Below are 20091 nucleotides of genomic sequence, written 5' to 3' on the forward strand. Positions count from 1 at the left end.
TATGGTCCCCCCTCGCCAAACTTTCACAAGAAACACTCGTCTAGCTGTAAACACTATCAATAATTCCCCCCACTCTTTATCTGTGCCTAAACCTAAACGTAGATTCCATGAACAAAGCTTCTTTCTTAGAACTGCATGCCTGTGGAATTGTCTTCCGTTTTCCTGCTTTCCGGCTGACTACAATATGGTTGTCTTCAAGTCTAACGTAAATAAGTTCTTGATGAGCCGTTCCATATAAGTTATCAAATTTTCCAAATTTTCATTACTAATGATTACTATATTGTCCAATTTCTAATTGGAATCTTTAACCCTTATCCTTGAGTGGCCTCTTGGCCTTGATAATGTGGTAATGCCTATGTAAAAAAAAAAAAAAAAAAATTTTATAATAAAAGTAAAATAGTTCACTATAAATCAGCGATCGAATTGTTACTTTAACTCTTAAAAATGCTTCTACATTAATTATTTTTATACTATTATTAAATATTTATTAAATTCTTTTACAATAATTTCAATTCTTAAATTCTATCTTAACTTAAATTTTTTTTTTAATTCTAAAAATACTATTAATTATTAAATACTTAGTTATTAAATTCTTTTTCAACAATTTCAATTTTTAAATTTTATCAATATTTCATAGTAATGACGTCAACATTCCCCTATCCAATCAAATTGCATTCTTTCAACCGGTGTCAAACGACTACTGTTCTTTTTTTTTATCTTCCTAATTTCCATTTACTTAAAGTGCAAGAAGGCCCAATTATGAATATGTCATTTCATTTTCGGTACTCATGCAGAGTGATCAGTGCTGAAGTAATAAGGTTATTATTTTAAAAAACCATTCTTAACATGGGGAGGGGTTGTACCTATTCTGTACTTCAACCTTAAAATTGAATTAAAAAAAAAAAAAAGAACTAATTAAACCTGGAAATACGATTTAAAAAAATAGCGCGGATCAGTCACTCTCTGCATTAGCACCTCATTTTCTGTTTTTATGTTTCACTAAAAACTTTCCCGTTTTCATTAATTAAATCAAAACATTTCCAATTAAACAATCATGGATATATGTTCTTTCACTTTCTTTATTTACTTTTTTCATAGTTCTTTCCGGAAGTTTATTTTTTTTTTTTGTTTTGTTATAACTTCGGCCATAGTTTAAACTACTGATCTCTCCCTTGGATTTGGACAGCAGGTGCGTGAAATAAAATAGCGTCTCCAATTTCGGAGATAAAGTGTAGAAGCACCGGTATTTTTTGTACGCCAATCAATACACACCGCCAATATAATATTCCAATGAAAAATTCTATGTTAATATTTTTCAAGATTTAATTAATTCAATTTGGTAGAAAATAGGAAGGACATTTAGTAAATTGCCCCACCCCTCTAAATTTCACAATTTACACATTTTTTTTTTTCTTTTTTCATATTAATCTTATCTATTATAAACTTAACTTTCAGATTAAAAGAAGAACATTTGTGAAAAAAATAATTATTATGATATCGTCAGGGACCAGTTTTCAATTATACTGTTCTACTATATCAAACACCCACACTTACTTGACTTGTGAATATTCCCGTCTAAAAAAGGGTTAGGGTAAATAGGTACTTTCTTTCCAACTCGATAGGTTTTCAAACATGCTGAAAACGAATGTCATAGTAATGTCCTATTTTAGCGTCAGAAAACATTTCCAAAAATAGTCAAATCAAACAAATGATTGAATACAAACTTTAATTGTATAAAACACGTTTTTTGGATTATGTCATTTTTGGAAGCTGAACATGTCTGTATGGACACAGTGTGTCCGCAAGGAATTTCGGAAAACTCATCCATTTTTGCTAGGTAGGAAAACTTTTTAACTAAATAAACTCTTTAAAATAAGTTGAACCACTAAAAACTTACAAAGCTAGGTAGAAAACGAACGCGTAGAAAAAACAATTTTATTTTTTTTAAACAACAATAAACAAGTAAAAATATTTTTAAATATGGGATGTGGATTGTCTTTTAAAAACAATATCTCCTTCAAGAACGGTCATAAAATGTATTTTCAATCGATACTAAATGGACCAGTTTTCCTACCTAGTGAAAATGGATGCGGGCACGATGCATTATAAAGACTTTTTGTTAAGTGTAATTCTAAACAAGCAGCCATTCATTTGTTACATATTTGTTTTGTTTATTAAGTCGAATTCTAAATAATCATCCACTTTAGTTGTTTTAAAGTGTTTTTATTGCATTTTGATATTTCATTCAAATTCGATCACGTTAGTTACATTGTCAACATGGCAGAAAGTAACATATGTCAGTCATCTCCAAGTTTGTTTGGAGTTTTTAGGGTATGTTTTACAATAACAGAATGAAAAAGGGATCAAGAAACAAACATAATAAATATTACCAAAGGCAAGATTAGTTACTCTACGTAGCTGGATAAAGTTTTTGGTGCTAAAAATGACAAATCCAACAAATAAATATCACCATAACGTTACATTTATTGGGTGGAATACAATCAGTATTTTTATTCAGTTTCAAGTTTTGAGTAATTTTCGGGATGAAATAAAGACAAGAACATTATGTCACCATCTTTAGTTTTGTTTCAACCTACATGTTCAGCACTACTTGCATTTCAAACTTAATAAACGCTTTAAAATCAGTTAGAACACCAAAACCTTATCTAGGTAGGAGAGTAACTTATCTTGCCTTTGGTAGCATTTATTTGTTTTATATTTGTTTCTCGACTACTTGTTTGGTCTGTTGTAGATTGTAAAACATACCCGTTTTTTGTATTTTGGATGAAAATAAATACACACACAAACAACTAAGTATTCCAAAATTTACTTTTCTACTAAGTTAAAAAGGAGAAAATGACGGATAGAAAAAGTAATCAAATTTTGGAGACGTTCAGCAAAGCATCTGTCCGTTTATTTTCCTCATGATGAGTTCAAAGTTAGATCCATTCATGTAGTCTACGAGTTGGGACAAAATAGCTTCATCGAAGAAAGAGTTTCCTCCTAAGTACAAAAATACACTATGAGAAATTTCTATTTATGGCATAAATTTAATTCAAAGTACATGAGAGGGGGGTGGGCAGTAATCATCATCTTACTCTTAATTTAATGGATTTTACTCCATATTTGGATTATTTCGACTACTGTTTTCGTCTTGAGTGCCATTTTCATAACGTTTCGGCCAATTATAACCTCTGACCTTTTTTGAGGGTCTCTTGTCCAACTCTGAAATTTTTGTCAAATTCATGGCATAACGGATAAAATACTAAGTAAAATTTATTCTAACAGATACTTCTAGAGGTTCGATATTCAATTCTCAGTTTGGGCAATAATAGGAGCACGATAACTTAAGACTTCTACCCGGTTATGGCTGATGGAATGAGAGCATGCTATCCTCATGGATTAAATAAAGAGTTCTGTTCAAAATTCTATATAAATTCTAGAGCTTAACAGAAAGATTCCCAAGTACAACAAGATACGGTGCTAATGCACTTACTGATCCACGCTATTTTTTAATCGTATTTCCAAGTTTAATTAAAGTTTTATATGTTTTTTTATTCAATTGTAAGGTTAGAGTACAGAATAGGTACAAAACACCCTCTCCTCCCCATGTTAAGAATGGCTTTTTAAATAATAACGTTATTATTTCAGCATGGATCAATAATTGCATGAGTACCCAAGATACACCTGAAGAAGATCGGAGATTGCATCGGCTAAAAGACGTTGTGATAATAACACTCAAGATGAGAACAGTAATGTGAATAATAATCCAAATAATACGAATTATCGATCCATGTCTCAAAAATTCAGAAACATAATATTTTAATCCATTCATAAAGCATTGTTCCATTTGTTTTTTTTACCCTTGTCCATCACTTTAAATTTATGACCAAAATACCACATTTACCCTATAAATAGCCAGACTTAAAATATCCCAAATGGTTTTAAATTAATTTTATTTACAAAAAATGAAAGAGGTTAATAAGAACCACCACCCTACCTGGTTTCTAAAAATATCTTTTTCAGTTTTTTTTAGAACCGAAAACAAGTAGGTCTATCTCTAAATGGGAGTAGCAATTAAGTGGGAGCTATTAAAATGGAGGTGAAGTTTAGAAGTGAATGGCATCCTCCCAAGATACATACAATTTACAGAAACTAAGATCAAAAAGGGAGTGAGCGTCTTGGTGAATCTATTAACAAAAAAATAAAAATGGAACAGAACTATGGCAATGCATATTAAGGATTGTCTTGGATATAACTCATTCATAAAAACTAGCTAAAAAGAAACTACTTTAATCAGACTGGGGTCCAACAGTATCAAGAATCATACCTGCATGCTCTGACAAGAAACATGTAATCATACTAGACGCCCTTTCGTACACACAAGCTCAGAAATTATAACTACATTTCATTAAATTCTGTAGAATATAATTTTTTCTATCACATTTAATTGAAGTTGATCCTTGAAGCATAAAATCAACTTTCAAGGAGAAAAAGATTTAACTCTATACAACTCATTAGACACACCATTCATATTGCCATGATGGCTGCAGTTCAGATCGCAAGAACCACCATTGTCAATCATCATTATCATATTCGGTTTAATGTTTTACATGCATTGGATGTTTGTTTTTTTGAGATTGACTTTCAGATTAACCTATTTCTGGATAGGTCTTTACTTATCCCTCTTTAAGTCTGTTCTTATCACTTCCTCCCATGTTTTCCTTGGCTTAACTGTTACCTCAACTATTCTACATCTATTAATGCAAGAACTCTCATCCAGTTTTTTCAACACTGCTATACCATCAAAGCCTTCTGTTCTACACACACAGCATTACAAGCGTATGCTGTATTTTTGTGGACATCGGCAATATTACATACCTAATGTGCTTCAACAAGTCATATCTTTTTTATTTGTTGGTCAATTTTTAAAAGACTTACAGATGGAAAGAGAATATAATAAGCATTCCAATCATGTTGATTTATTATTTTTTTTATGTGTTCAATGTTTTTATGCTCCAAGTTAATAATGAAAAAACGGTAAAAAATGACAACAAAATGGGAAACAGTTTTTTCAATGTTTACATTTTACACGTTACGTTTGGATACATATGTGTGGGGGTTAAATTTGATTGGATATGGCTGAAATTTTACAGACTATAAAAACAAAGAAATCCATCTCTACTGATGTTTTATTTTTACGACCACAGGAAGCAAAGTTACGCCCGAGCAAAGTTGACAAAGAATATTTCAAAATTGATAAGATAAATCTGCATATATCATCCATTTTTATATAGATAATAGTTTCAGAATTTCATGTATAATCTCTATATAAATAAAATGAACTCATTTTTTCTCCCGTCTGATTTTGACCTTAATAGGATTAAAAATCAAGATATTTCATGCAAATATAATATGCACAAACAGCAGAACAATATCTGAGGTGTGTTATAGGCTTATTATTTCTCAAATTCCTCGATAATCTTAGATTTCTATACTTTTTCTGCTGAGAAGTCACGGCCAAAATTGGTTAAGATCAATGGAAGTGGTAAAATATTTTCTCTCTAATAAATTCCTCCTCCTCCTGCCACCACTTAACACCGTTTGGGGATCGTTCACAAGGAACAGTTGAGAAGAGAACACCGGTTTGGCTTCGTAGTTCTTTCATGTGAAGTTATTTAAAATCAATAAACTAAGCTGCAGTGCTCTGTGGCGTAGTGGTTAGCATGCTGGACAATTCACATTATATTTTCACGTTCGCGCCGACCTACCGTAGTCGTTTTTTTTTTTTTTTTTTTTTTTTTTCCTAAACAACTGGAATGGACTTTTCTTGGTGGCCGAACTGTTAACGTTGCAGATGTTTTTTTGGGGTTTTTTTCACACTTTATTTTCCTACTTTTACTCATGACTCCGGGTTTGAGCCTTCCTACTTACCTACCATAACATTTTTTAAAACTCCCCCCCCTCCGTCCCGGAAACAAACACTCGGGCATAGGCTAGTATGTAAATATTTGATAATTATTAATTGCGCTGAATTTTCTTTAAAATGTTAACTTTTATAGAAAAAAAAATCCGCTTACAGAAAAATGGTCGCTAAGCATGTCATGTGCTGAGCTGACTAAAGTATTCTCTTAAAAATAGAAACTGTCTTACTAGACTAATCACTTTTTATTCTGAGTTTGTCAATTTAAAAAATTATTATCAAGTTTTTCAAATTTGATTTCTAAACAATACTATTTTGTTGTTTTTAACGCTTTTAGTACATATGCACTAAAAGCGTTAAAAAACCACAATGTACTTAAGTACATGCGTTTAACTTATTTGTACTTAAGGTAGAATTGTTTTTTTTTAGTGGTCAAAAAAAACAAAAAAACAAATATATAACAAATAAAAGGTATTTGTACACTTATGCTACCATGCTGAAATAATAACGTTATTTAGAAACGCATTCTTAACATGAGGAAGGAAGAGTGTTTTTTGTTAACTATTATGTACTTTCACCTAACAATTAAATAAAAAGATATTGTCAAACTTGAATTTATTTTTAACTCATTGTCAAGATCATTTTTCAAATCTGTAAAACAAACCCGTTTTTTTTTTTAACTGAGGATATCTAAATAATAATAATTAGGCGGTTCGATAAAGAATTTCATTGTGATGCATTTTGTAAATTTTTATCTTGTTTCCACCTTACCATTTTTCTTTAAAATGACTACCTTTAAAGGTTTTCGGGTATGCTGAAAACGAATATCGGATTTAAATTTTCCGCAAATAAGTAGCTTTCCGGATATTAAGCAATGTCATTTCTTACGTTATTGCTAGTGGCAATCTTGGTATACACTTTGGGCATAGTTTCTCGGGGTTGCGTTTGCGCACACCAAGATGGCCACCAGCGATAACATAATGACATTGCTTAATATCCGGAAAACTACTTATTTGCATAAAATTTAAATGCGATATTCGTTTTCAGCATACCCTAAAAGCTATGGAAGTAATCATTTTAAATGTTAAAGTGGAAACAAGGTAAAAAATTACAGTTTTATTTCTTTGTTTACTTAATTGAATTTTCAGTAAAACAACAGAATAGAAATGACAAAAATTACCATCAACTAGTGAACTAGTTGTTGCTTATCAGGATTCCTGGTACTGTGAAAGTTACATCGAGGATTCATGTAGAGTACGATGTATGGTTGCATCTCAAAAAATAGGAGTATATTTTGGGCCAGATAGAGAGGATTTACAAAATTGAAAATTGGACTGGTCCCAAAATGCATAAGTTCTGGTCGACTATGGGAATTTCCATCTTTTACAGAAATCCAAAATCTATATGAAAAATTTTATTTGATTTATTTGATATTAATTCATATCTACTCAATTTTTTTTTTTTCTTTGAGGGAGTAGTAAATACTGGCCATGAATGCTCTTTGGCTACACCCAAGATTAAGCTCTCCTTTGGTGAGGAGGCAGGAAAATGTCTATTCTCAATAAAGCTATATTAAAATACCACTATAATATTTAGTTTTGTTCATAAATAGACACCCACTGTACGATACCATGGGCCAGTTTAAAAAAAATTGAAATTTGTACATCTGAATTTATAATTCATGGCTTATGGTAAAGAGATGCATCAGATTTGACTGCATAATCAGAAAGAGCACACAATTTTACATAAAACTGCCAAGTTTCATGAGAATAGTTTGAAAAATAAATAAATGGTGGCGAAATTACCGAATTTCTTGAAATATTGAGGTCTGTAATTTAGCCCACTTTTTCTAAAGAAAAATGTTCACGGAAAAGCCTAAATTTTCGCGCTTTAAATTCTCATAACTTTTGAACTACTGATGGTATTTGCATAATTCAAACGGTTTTAAACATCTTTTACATAGCTCTTTTCATACAAGCTGATAACATAATTATTTTAAAAGAAAAAATCAACTGGTAATGCTAACACCATATCCAATATATGGTCCAGATTTAATCTTCCTTTGCGGCCACCAAATCTGAGCCCATCTTTAAAACTCAAATTACACATATCAGTCTCGTGTCATTTCTGATATGATGGATATGCAAAGAGAATCTTAAAGACAGATTTAGGTCAATCATATATACAATATCCAGTTGTAACAACTGTTTGAGATCAATGCAAGTAGTTACATTATCGACATACCTCCAGAATGGCTGTAGTTTGCCAAAGATGAGGAAGGCGTACCGAGCTGTATAATCCTGTCTGTGCTCATTCATGAATGGGTGCATACCATGCCAGACAACACCTCACCCCTGAAAGGAGAAGATAAATACGATCAATGTCAAAATGCAATGGGAATAATCTGAAAAAAACAAAAATTCAAAATCAACAAATAATTTTTTAAAATAGTTTTTTTTTTTCAATCTAAATTGTCAGAATTCATCTTGGGACAAAATATTCAGTTTCTTAAGAATGCAAGTAGCCAATGGCAAAAAAAGATGAAATGAAGATGAACTTCCCAACCTGATGTGTGTGGAGAAAGCAGCACAAAAAAGACTTTTTCCTTAAACAATTCAAATCAGTTTCAAAATCAAAATTACAAGAAAGATGCCAAGTGTGTTTTTTGGGGTTTTTTTTGCATCGTGGACATGATGAATGATTTCCAGATCATCAAGTGTGGCTTCTAACAGCAATAGGAAATTTGGGAGAGAGTGAATTGAGAGAGTAAGGTGGAATTAGTTACCATTATTCCAAAGTTCACTCTAACCTAGAGTGGTAGTACTTTCCATGGTTCCAACTATGGGTTAAATAGAATTTGTGTTCGAGCACAACCTTAAGCTTTCTTAAACACCCTTGGATAAGATGTTTACTCCTGCCTCAACCCTCCCTCATAATCCATTTTTCTTAAGTCATTTCTATTTTTTTCTCTGCCTACCCTATCAACTAAAGCTTCCCCCACCCCCAACCATCCAGGTATGAAACAAAACAGCATCTGTTGATGATGTCTATTGGGAGCTTTGATGAGTGTGAAATCCGCACTTGGTTACCATTACTACCAGTTTCCTCCAGACACAAAATGGGATTACTTATCAGGTCCAAACTATGGGTTAAAGAGCATCTATGGTTTATAAAATATATGAGAACAAATGAGTCTAGAAACTTATCTATTGTATCGACATAAGTGATCTATTAAGTGATGATAACCAGTTTGTGTGCCAAAAGTGTAAGACGATGGAGACAAAGGAGAAGTCAAATGTGTTGAAAGTATATTCGAATGACAACGCTATTGAGGTTGTTAAAAAAGTTTTGACATTGTTGATATCATTGGAGCACAGGGTGGAGCAGGTGCTTTAGGAGTAGATAGAGTAAGCTCAGGGATCTTCCATTACTAATGAAAAGAATGTTACTGAACAATATACATGTCTTGTTGTTGGCAGGAGGAGACGAACGATATATGAACATTCCCTTTACTGTCATTTGTTCTTTGTTTCAGCTTTTACTTCTGAGTAGCCTTTTATGTTTTGCTGATTAAAGTCGTTCCCATCAATCTGGTTGTTCGTCCTCACTTCCTCATGGTGCTACAAACAGGATCAAATCTGCGCGATACCCAGTCTTGGACTATTTTTTTGTTGGATGCAGGCATGTTGCCAAAGAATATGTTTCTAGTTTCGTTGCTAATCGCACCACATAAAGATCTATCTAAACCTTGACAGCTGATCACTTAAGTTCATTGAATATTGAAATACTGGGTGAAAAACTAGCAATTTGCACAGTATTTTGGGAGTCTGGATATGACCTTAAACTATATCCAATGGTCAGGCCCCAGCTTGTGGGCTTTGGGGACTGTAAAGCCACCCCTTAATTGCCATTGCTCCCAGGTCCAATCTGACCCGGAGTGGTAGTAGTTCCTGTTAGGGTCCCAACTATGGGTTAAATAGAAACCGACTTAAAAAAAAAAAATAAATAAAATATATATATATATATATATATATATATATATATTCTATTAAAAAATGTTCTTCAAAATCACTGGATTCGGCATTAAATAACCTGAAAAGGGTTGATATGCCGTAAAATACAAACAAACAACCAACCAACCAGTATTTTTGGCAAGCCAAGCAGATATTTGCATTGTCCTGCTTGACAAACTGGAACATGCTAAATCACTATTCATCTGTCTGCAAGAAGCCAAGTTGTTCAACTGGTCATGCCCACAGTGTAATCGACAATTCAGTATCGGAGGGTAATGCACTTATTGTTCATGTGCATTAAAACATTAAATCAGACTTTACCGCTTGCGACGTTATCCAAGAAATTGAGGCGGAAGTGTATCCTTTCATTGCAACCTGTAAACCAGTGACATTAAGTATTTTCCTTGTTAGTGGAGCGAACATTTGTTTGGGTGGTCCACAACACCTTCACCTTATGGGTATTGCAGACACTCAATTGAATCCATGCCAGAAGCGAGTCAAAGTGGGTGGAGATACAATTCTTGTTTGTAAGGGTTGGATTCCAGTGACATTTGTTGTTGAGGGCCTATCAACCAAGCAAGACCTGTATATCTGCGATAAAATGGACAGGCTATACTTTAGTAAACAGGGTTGTGTTGCTGTGAACATTCTATCCACTTGTTATCCTCATCCAATGCCTTTCGTGGAACAAAAGCAGATGAATGCTGTTCACCCAATTCAATCCAATCTTCCTGAGAGACTTTCATGTCTACCATTCCCAGCTACTTCTGAAAATATACCAAAGTTGGAGCAGCATCTGAAAGAACAGTTTGCATCAAGTGCATTTAACAATGAGGCTCCATTCCTTGCCATATCTGGCCCAGTTGCTAAGATACATGTCAAACCAAACAAGGTTCTCTATGCACGACACTTTCCCATTTCTGTACCACGTCACTGGAAAGCAGCAGTGAGGGAAAGTCTCGACATGGATGCTGAACGTGGAATCATTATGCCTGTTCCTTTGGGGACATCAGTGAAGTGGTGTAGCCCTATGGTTGTTGTTGCCAAGGATTATGAGACTCCTCGTAGGACTATTGATTTCCAGCATCCAAATGAGCAATGCCTTAGAGAAACTCACTAGATAGCTTCTCCATTTTTTAGCTAGCCTCTAAAGTATCACCTGACACAAAGAAGTCAGTCATCGATGCTGTTGATGGTTTTTACTCCGTTGATTTGGAACCGGAATCATGACCCCTCACAACATTCATTACTGAGTGGTGGCCTGCTAGTATATATATAAATATATATATATTAGCTGGGAGACCCGACATTGCTGGGTATTGAATGATGATCAACGAATGTTTCACATTCCCATATTTTTATTGTCGTTGAAATCATTAAAGGAGTTCTGCGCAAGGTTAAAACTGTTGATACTTTCCTGCATGATGATACAATTGAAGAGCATTTCTTTGTTTGGACTGCCTGTCATTATGCACTTTGAAAGGAAATGTTGTGAATGAAAAGAAATTTCAATTTTGCAAAGACACAGTTGACTTCGCTGGCCTAATGATCATTCTTACCATTGTGGCACCATCTAATAAAATTCTGTCTGCTATCTGGAATTTTCCACAACCAACTGACTTCTCTAGTGTGCGATCGTGGTTTTGCTTAGTAAACCAAGTTGCCTGGGAATATGCTGTGAGCCCTGTGATGCAACCATTTCAAGAGTTCATCAAACCACACCAACCATTTTACTGGGACTCCTACCTTTCCTCCCTTTTTGGAACTTTGAAGAAAGTCATTGTTGATTTAGTAAACGACTGTGTTTGGCTCATTTAACCATGACAGAAAAACATATATTCAGCCTGTCAGAGAAGAGAGAGGATTGGGTATTTGCTATTTCAAAAATATTGCTCCCATTCCACTAATTCCTCATTTTGTTGTAAAGATGGTTGGAAAATCATTTTTGCTGGATTCAGGTTTACAATAAATGCAGCAAAGAATTACGCATCATCTGACGGTGAGTCATTGGCCATTGTTTTTGCACTCCCGTCTTTTTTTCTTTTGGTTGCCCAGATTTGTCCATCGAAATTGATCATATGCCTTTTATTAGCATTTTCAACAACCAGGATATGCAAATTCAAAGAACAAACGCTTCCCTGGAAATTTGCCATTGTTCATCGTCCAGAGAAGTGGACCAGGGGTCCAGATGTCCTGTCACAATATCCAGCAAACATTTCTTCCATTCTCGCATTTCAGTGTGACTTTGCAGAAACACTTGAATATTCAGACCATATCGCCTTTCAAACCAGCAGTGTTTGTGCTTTTAACCAGTTGGGTAATGTAACTTTGGACCATGTTGTTGATGCTACACAATCCAATCCCCAATATCAAGCCTTGTAGAAAGCTGTGCCACTCAGGTTACCAGAGAAGCGTCATTACGCTGATCCACTACTTTGCGATTTCTGAGAAGTGCATAAAAGCCACTCTGTATTTGAGGGCATTGTTTTGCTTGATAAACGTGTTGTGATCCCTCTTTCATTAGAGAAACTGGTTCTAGAAAATCTTCATTCTGCACATGAAGGGGTCATTAATATGAAATTTGAAGCAAACTAATCTATTTACTGGCCGGGACGATGCCGATGTCTGTAATTACAGATCTTGTTGTGACTGCACTGAAAATGCCCCTTTGCAACATTCTGAGCCACTGATTTTCACTCCAGCCCCACTGTACTCATTTCAGCAAACGTGTGCTAACTATTTCATGATAAACAGTCACCACTTTGCAGTTATTGTTGATTGGTTCAGTTGCTGGATTTGTGTTTATGCATTTTGTTCGAACAAGCTAACTGGTAAACACCTGAAGGACAATTTTCGTGATCTTTTCATTGCATATGGAGTCGCTGGGGAAATCAGTAGTGATGGGGGACCTCAGTTCATTGCCAAAGAGTTCCAACATTTTCTAACTCAATGGGGTGGGAGACACAGGTTGAACAGCCATGCAGAGGTGGCGGTAAAGACCGCTAAGAGGATTGTTCATGATAACCTGTCTCCCAACGGAAGTCTTAAATATGACAAAGCAGCATGCACAATCCTTCTCCACAGAAAGACACCATTGCTCGATATTCAACTTAGTCCAGCACAGATTCTCCACCAATTCAGCGATACCATCCTTACACACCCAGAGCATTACTAATTGCACGCAGATTGGATTATCAATGCTAAGCAGCGTGAAAAAGCATTCAATAACCAGCATCATCAAATGGTGCAGGAGGACACCAACTAGAAAGAGCTTTGTCCACTTCCACTTGGTACAAATGTCGTTGTTGAGGGTGCTGACAGGAGGTGGACCAGGTCTGGTACCATTGTTGAGATTTTCCCGTACAAACAATATCAAGTTAAGTTGTTCTCGTCAGGGAGAGTTACACTTTGAAACAGATGTCACATTTAACCATGCACAATGTTGCCAACCGAATCACGTTCTCCTATTCCTTCACCCCATGTACCGTTCAGCACTCCATGGAATACAAAATCTGACGCTAATGAAAGTCCTGTCACTTTACAGCAACAAATGCCCTCTGGACATTTTATATGATTCGAGCGATTTTAACCATCAGGCTGACCATTCAGTCACCACCAGTGGAAATGACATTAACATTAAATGCAATTCAACAAAACTTCCACAAGTGCTAAAAAATCTTCTTTTCAATCGCCTGAAAGAATACCTCACTAAAGGAAGGAGATGAACAATATGCATGTCTTGTTTGCCGGAGGGGGGGGGGGGTGAACGATATGTGAACAATCCTTTTTTTTGTCACTTGTTCTTTGTATGTTTCAGCTCTCACTGTTGAGCAGCCTTTTTATGTTCTGCTGATTAAAGTCATTCCCATCAATCTGGTTGCTCGTCCTTACTTCAAGTTACTAATGTTGAAAGGAAGAATCTCTTGGTCATGTGTGTTCAGTGTGATGATGTATGGAAATAGAATCTGGTCAGTAAGAGTTGAGGGCATGCGTTGCATGAAAAGAAATGATATGAGAATGATATGACGGATATGTAATGCGAGTCTTGAAGACGAGCTTAGATTTGATGACCTCAGAAGAAGATTCAATCTGGATAATTTAGGGAGATGTGGGCAGAACAAGTGATTGCAATAGTGTGGTCCCCCTGTAAAGAACAGATGGGAGTTCTTTCGTTGGTAGATGTAGAACAGTTGAGGTAGTGGGATCAGTTGACAGGATAAAGCTTAAAAAAAATAAAAATTTTTAAAACTGGGATAAAGTGACAAGAATGAACTTGAAAGAATGATAAAATAAACACCTGGCCTGAGATTAGTTTGGAAATCAATTTCTAAAAGCTGTTCAGCACATATCAGCATGTAGAATAGATGTTAAACCGAATATGATGACGATGACTCTACTAAGTTATGTTAATCACTCCTTTTTATTTCTTAACTAACCTGGGTGCACAGCATTGCCCGGGTGTTTGGAGGTGTGTGTTGAGAAAGAAAAGGATGTGAAAAAAAAAAGTGACATCTTTGCTGTTGCACCTATCGCCAAACCGGAAGTGACATAGGTTTCAATTAAGGCTAATCAATCGAAAAGAGGGAATGACTTGAAAATAGCAAAAAAAAAAAAAAAAAAAAAAAAAAAAAGCGACCCCTCCCTGTAGAAAAGTGCCCAGTTGAGGGTGAAAGAATTAATGCTTTTGGCCAATTTTTCGATATTTGTCGTCCGAAGGGTTGAGCTTAAAAACGATACTGATCTTGTGAAAATCCGCCATCTCTGTTGAAAGTTTTAGGCAGACAGACCAACATACATTTAAATAGACAGGTGAGATTTATATTATAGATGTTTCTGTGAGCATTTAGACAAAGAATGACACTTTTTCAGTGTTGCCATCTAATTTACATGTGTTCTTGCACACCATAAACATGTGCCTAAATTAGATGACAAAATTAAGTTATTTTACTTTAGATTATTCATAGAAGTAAAGAGACTATATTTTTATCTATGTAAGAAAAATGTTTTAGAAGATAATAGTTTATAAATTTCCAATCAAATCAAGTAGAATAAATAATGTTAATGGGTTAGTTATGTCTGGTATCGTGACAATTGTTGGACATGAAATATATTGCAAGTTATTATATCAATCAAAAACTTAAATGGTATTTTTGTTAGAATTTTGATATTGATTTGCATGTATGATTGTAGTAATAATTTGATGAAGGTGTTAATGGTTCTGAATTTTTTTTTAGATGAGGATTGATTATTTGGATTAATCGGACTATTGCTCTCATCTTGAGTGTTATTTGAACATTTCAGGTGATATAACCTCTAACCTCTTCAGGTGTAGCTTGTTGAACTTGGGAATCTGTACAGAATTTCTAAACAAATCCTTTATTCAAGTCATAGAGATAGCATGCTCTCATTTCATCAGCCATGACTAGGTAGAAGTCCTAAGTAATTCACAATTGTATTTTTAAGTCGTCCATATTGAGGATTAAACCTTCAACCTCCAAGAGTGCAAGTTTTACAATTTAATTTTACCAAGTACCCTATCCACTTCGCCACGGACAGGTTCTTATAGACAAGCTACACCTGAAGAAGGTCAAGAGATTACATCAACCAAAACATTAATTCAAATAACACTCAAGAACAGTAGTTTGAATAATTCAAATAATATGAAGGTGTTAATGTTTCCCATGTGTGATGGTTAGTACTCCATATTAGGATATTGTGTCACAAACAGTGGTGACATGTAGCTGATAAGATCTTTCTCTTTTAACAGAACTGCGAGAGAGAGAGAGAGCATGGTTTGAGAGAGCTATTCTCATTCCCTTAGGTTATTCCATATGTATACTATTAAACAACGACTTCAAATGATTAGCGTGTTAGCTGAGATCTCCCTCTTTTTTCTGGACTGCAAAGATGTTCATGCTTTGAGAGTTGTTCCAGTCCTCTAAGGCAGATGGATTAGATGTATCATGTGCATTAAAAAAGAACTTAAACCTCTAAAAACATTGTTCAACCCCAAATGGTTTTGTGCGCTGGTTTTTTTAATAACTTTTCTAACCATTATAAAAAGAAAAGAAAACGGTGATAGAACAAACTACTACTATGCACCATTTATACAACTGACTCCAGCTGGTCACATGTCATTAAGATGAATCTGTTGGGATCAAATGATTGCTTCGCATATGATCATAATGTAATTGATCAACTGTACATGCCAAATAATAATGGTTAATACTCAAGTAAGGAGTCATTTTCAAATCTGACTTCAAGTTTAGACAAAATGCAACTTTGCTAATAAGAGCAACAAAACATTTGGGAGAAAATATGACTGCAATATAAAGTGATCAATGTTGGTTCACAAAATCTGTTAAATGAATCCAAAACTGAAAAGTTTCAACCAATTCTTGTTGAAACAGACCATCAATTAAAGAACACTGGTTTAAGAATTTCACTCTTTGAACAGTGATCAAATTTTTTGTAAAAAGTCAAGTTTCGTGAGTGGCCTCACTAATAATTAATAATACACAGGTTAGAAGAATCATTAATCATTTTAATGATTAACTAGCTGGACCTATGGAAATTTCACAAGGGACTCATTCATGTGCAATATATTGATGTTGGCATTCTGTAAATGTTCAGTGAAAATGGAGATGCTCTGATATTGTTGTACCTATTTACAATGCCTCACCACGGGGCAGAGTTAGACACCAGGGTCGTTTTTTAACGTGGAGAAAAGGTACAAAAATAAAAATTGTCTCATGAAAGATTTCTCCTCCACTGAAAGAGAACGAGAAATGGGAGTGCCGCATCTGAAGAACAGATACTACACTTTAATCTTGGCCAAAAAAAAACTGCAAAAGTATTTCTCTAAGCTAGAAGGGACGCCCGATGTAGCCCAGACATAAAGTATGCTTAAGCATATTTTGATTCTTGCAGATTTTGTATATCTATATATCTATAAAAGTGAACGTGTCTGTCTGTCTGTCTGTGTACATTTCCCTACGCAATAACTGTCAATTTTTAGTCTATAGACTCGAAATTTGAAATACCGGGTACTGAGATTTGGGAAAATCGATGTGACGGGTGTCAGCCAGAAATTTGGCTGTTAAGGGGTCAAATTTCAACGATTTAACCTTTAAGAACTCTACCAAACTCCTCCGACAATTTTGGGTCTAGACACTTGAAATTTTAGATTTAGGTTCCTTGAACCTGGATCTAACTTAATAAAGTGATTTGAGCCCGAAACAATAAATTTTAAGAGGTCATAATAGGGGTCAAAGTTTAAAAAAATTAACCATTTTTTTTGTTTTTTTTTGTCACAGCATACACCTCCAAACACCCGAGCAACGCCGGGCACCCCTGCTAGTATTATTATAGATAGATATAGACTTCGTGGCTTAGTGGGGAATGCGCTTTTCTCTACCCTGCAACCTCTCTCCCACAGAAGAGACGTTGCGAGCCTGTCCTTGTTTTATCGTTATTTCCATGGCAGATGCTCGTCTGAACTCCAATCTCTGGTCCCCCCTCGCCAATCTTTCACGAAAAACACCCGTCTAGCTGAATCCACTGTGAAAAATTTCCCCCACTCTATATCTGTGCCTAAATCAAAACGCAGATTCCATGAACAAAGCTTCTTTGTTAGAACTGCACGCCTGTGGAACTCTGTTCCGTCTGCCTGCTTCCCTCCGGACTACAACTTGGATGTCTTCAAGTCCAATGTTAACAAATTCCTAATGAACCGCCCCCTTAAGTAAACATTTCAGCAAATCTCCTCACTAACATAATGTACTTGCAATAACCCTTATCCCTGAGTGGCTTCCGGGCCTTGATAAGTGGTGATCACTGTGTAAAAAAAAAAAAAAAAAAAAAAAATTATAGAGTTAATGTTCTATTGATTTTTACACATTATAAAGTTGCAATGTCAAAATATAAAAAAATATATCCATATGACTTATAAAAAATATACATGTATATAACTTGAGATTTTTCAGCTATAATCGAAACTGAAACCAAAACTTACGAAGATTTCTTGGTAAAATTATTTATTACAAGAAATGGAAGTCTATAACAATTAAACAAGTCACTCGGATGTAAGTGTGGCACACAAAATAAATAAAGCACACATCATCCTATTAACATATAGATTGTTAACTTTGAGATTTTAATAGAAATTACAATCACAAAAATTTATTATTACTTTATTTGAAAATTTGAACATAAAAAAAAATTCTTAAATTCCTTTTCTCCTGTTTGAAGACAAAAAGGAAGAGACAAATCTTTCATTCAAATAATGAAATCTCTTTTCATCGGTCAAATTAATTATTTTGTGCAGTTACAAATATTGATGGACAAAAGATTTTGTAGCAGTTCAGCTCAAACCATCTCTCTTGCTCATAAAAAATGGAAATATAGTTGTATTCTTATACAACGTATGAAACTTTTCTCGGGAAAACTCTAGCGCGATTTTAAAACTGAATGATACATTTTAATATAAAATTGGATAAAAAATAAAATAATCTAAACAAGTCGATTTGGTGTTCCTCATCCTTTTGATATTTTTTTAAACATCTACAAAGTGAAATAACTGTTCAGGTATGGGAACCTATCACCAGCCATTTTGATGTAGATAAATTGGCAGCAGATTGACCCTTTCAAGTGGATGTTGGTTAGCCATTTTCTCAAGTGGTCTTTTTTAGGTGATCCTGGTGATATCCACATATATTCCAGCAGGTGGGTAGTCAGTGTTGGTCCTTTGGGCATCTCACTGGCAGTTTAGTTTTCTGGGGTTTGACAGTTTGGTTTGTATGTCTAAACCACTGAGCCGAAGTTTGATTTAGTCAGGCTAAAATTTCTTATTTGCAATTCTATTATTTAAACAAAGACAACCATCATTCCAAAAGAATAAAAGTTTGTTTGAAACTGGAATTATGATTATATCTGAAGGGGAGAATTTAGGCATTTTAACAAGCAAAACAAAAATTTAAAAAAAAAAAAACAATTTTTTTTTGGCTTACATTAAACGGTCACATGGAGAATCAAAAATCGAAAATATTGGTAAAAAATAATTTGATTAAACATTACAATTCTGCAGAACTTATTAGCTGTGATTGTGTTTAATTTTTGAGAGATTATCAAGATTCCACATGATCTAACGTCAGCTATTTTATTTTTCATTCTAACTTAAGAGTTGACACTAGTTTTGTATTGAACTAAAAAAACACTTTTAAATAAGTTAAAACACAACAAAATAAATTATCCAGATAGAAAAGTAACTTATCTTGCCTTTGGTAACATTTATTTGTTTGCCTAAGAATTCTTGTAGTAATGAATGAGACACTGCGATTGATTGATGTCAGACCTTGAACTGATCAGTGTGGTGAATGCATACAGGCACGTTGATAGGAATTGTTTATCAAAATACACAATCACACAGGGAAAGTCAGAGGACACCTAATTCAAAAAGAGGTTGAAAAATACACTATAATAGCGAAATTCGGAAAACAAAAAAAATCTATTAAAAATGGCATCTACTGACTTTTTGTGTCAATTTTAACTAAAAACAATGACATCTATTTAACTGGCACGTCAGAAGCACTTACTACTATACGATTATTTAAAAAGAAACAAGTTTTCACTCTTTATCCTTATTAAAACGCTCTTTAGGTATATGTGATATAACAAGGGAAGTAACTCAGTTATGATATAAACAAGGTAATTATGATTGTTAATACACAATTTATAAAATTGGTAATAGTTACACGCTATCTATCTCCCTTTGGAACTCTCCACATTTTTTTTAGCAAAACATTTTATTTTCGCTAATTTTCAAGAAACATTTTCTTTAATTTTTTATCTACCTATTTTTTCATAATTTTTTAATATATTCATTACTGTAATATAACATGCCTTGAAATTCAATATTAAAAATGTCGATATTTCTGAATTTTTTAAGATGAGGATTGGTTATTTATATTATTTGGATTCATCTTGACTGTGATTTTCACGTTTCGGTCAATGAAACCTCCAACCTTCTTCAGATGCATCTTGTTGAACTCTGGAATGTTTCTGTTGAACTCGGGAATTTGCACGGAATTTCGAACGGAACCCTTTATTTACTTACGGGGGTAGCATACTCTTGTTCCATCAGCCATTACTGGATAG

The 20091-nt window shown here is 34.3% G+C and overlaps 1 protein-coding gene across 2 annotated transcripts in view; it reads right to left on the reverse strand.

Moving 5' to 3' along the window:
• The window catches only part of LOC145242604 (uncharacterized), a 66242-nt gene that overhangs the window by 36828 nt on the left and 9323 nt on the right, over positions 1–20091 (reverse strand). For both annotated transcript variants that reach the window (XM_080105714.1, XM_080105715.1), the window contains exon 2: positions 8168–8277. The gene's annotated coding sequence lies outside the window, so the exon portion shown is untranslated. The remainder of the gene's footprint in view (positions 1–8167; positions 8278–20091) is intronic.

The sequence above is a fragment of the Euprymna scolopes genome, chromosome 21, assembly GCF_053919585.1.
Source record: "Euprymna scolopes isolate OS-2025 chromosome 21, ASM5391958v1, whole genome shotgun sequence".
NCBI classification, from domain to species: domain Eukaryota; kingdom Metazoa; phylum Mollusca; class Cephalopoda; order Sepiida; family Sepiolidae; genus Euprymna; species Euprymna scolopes.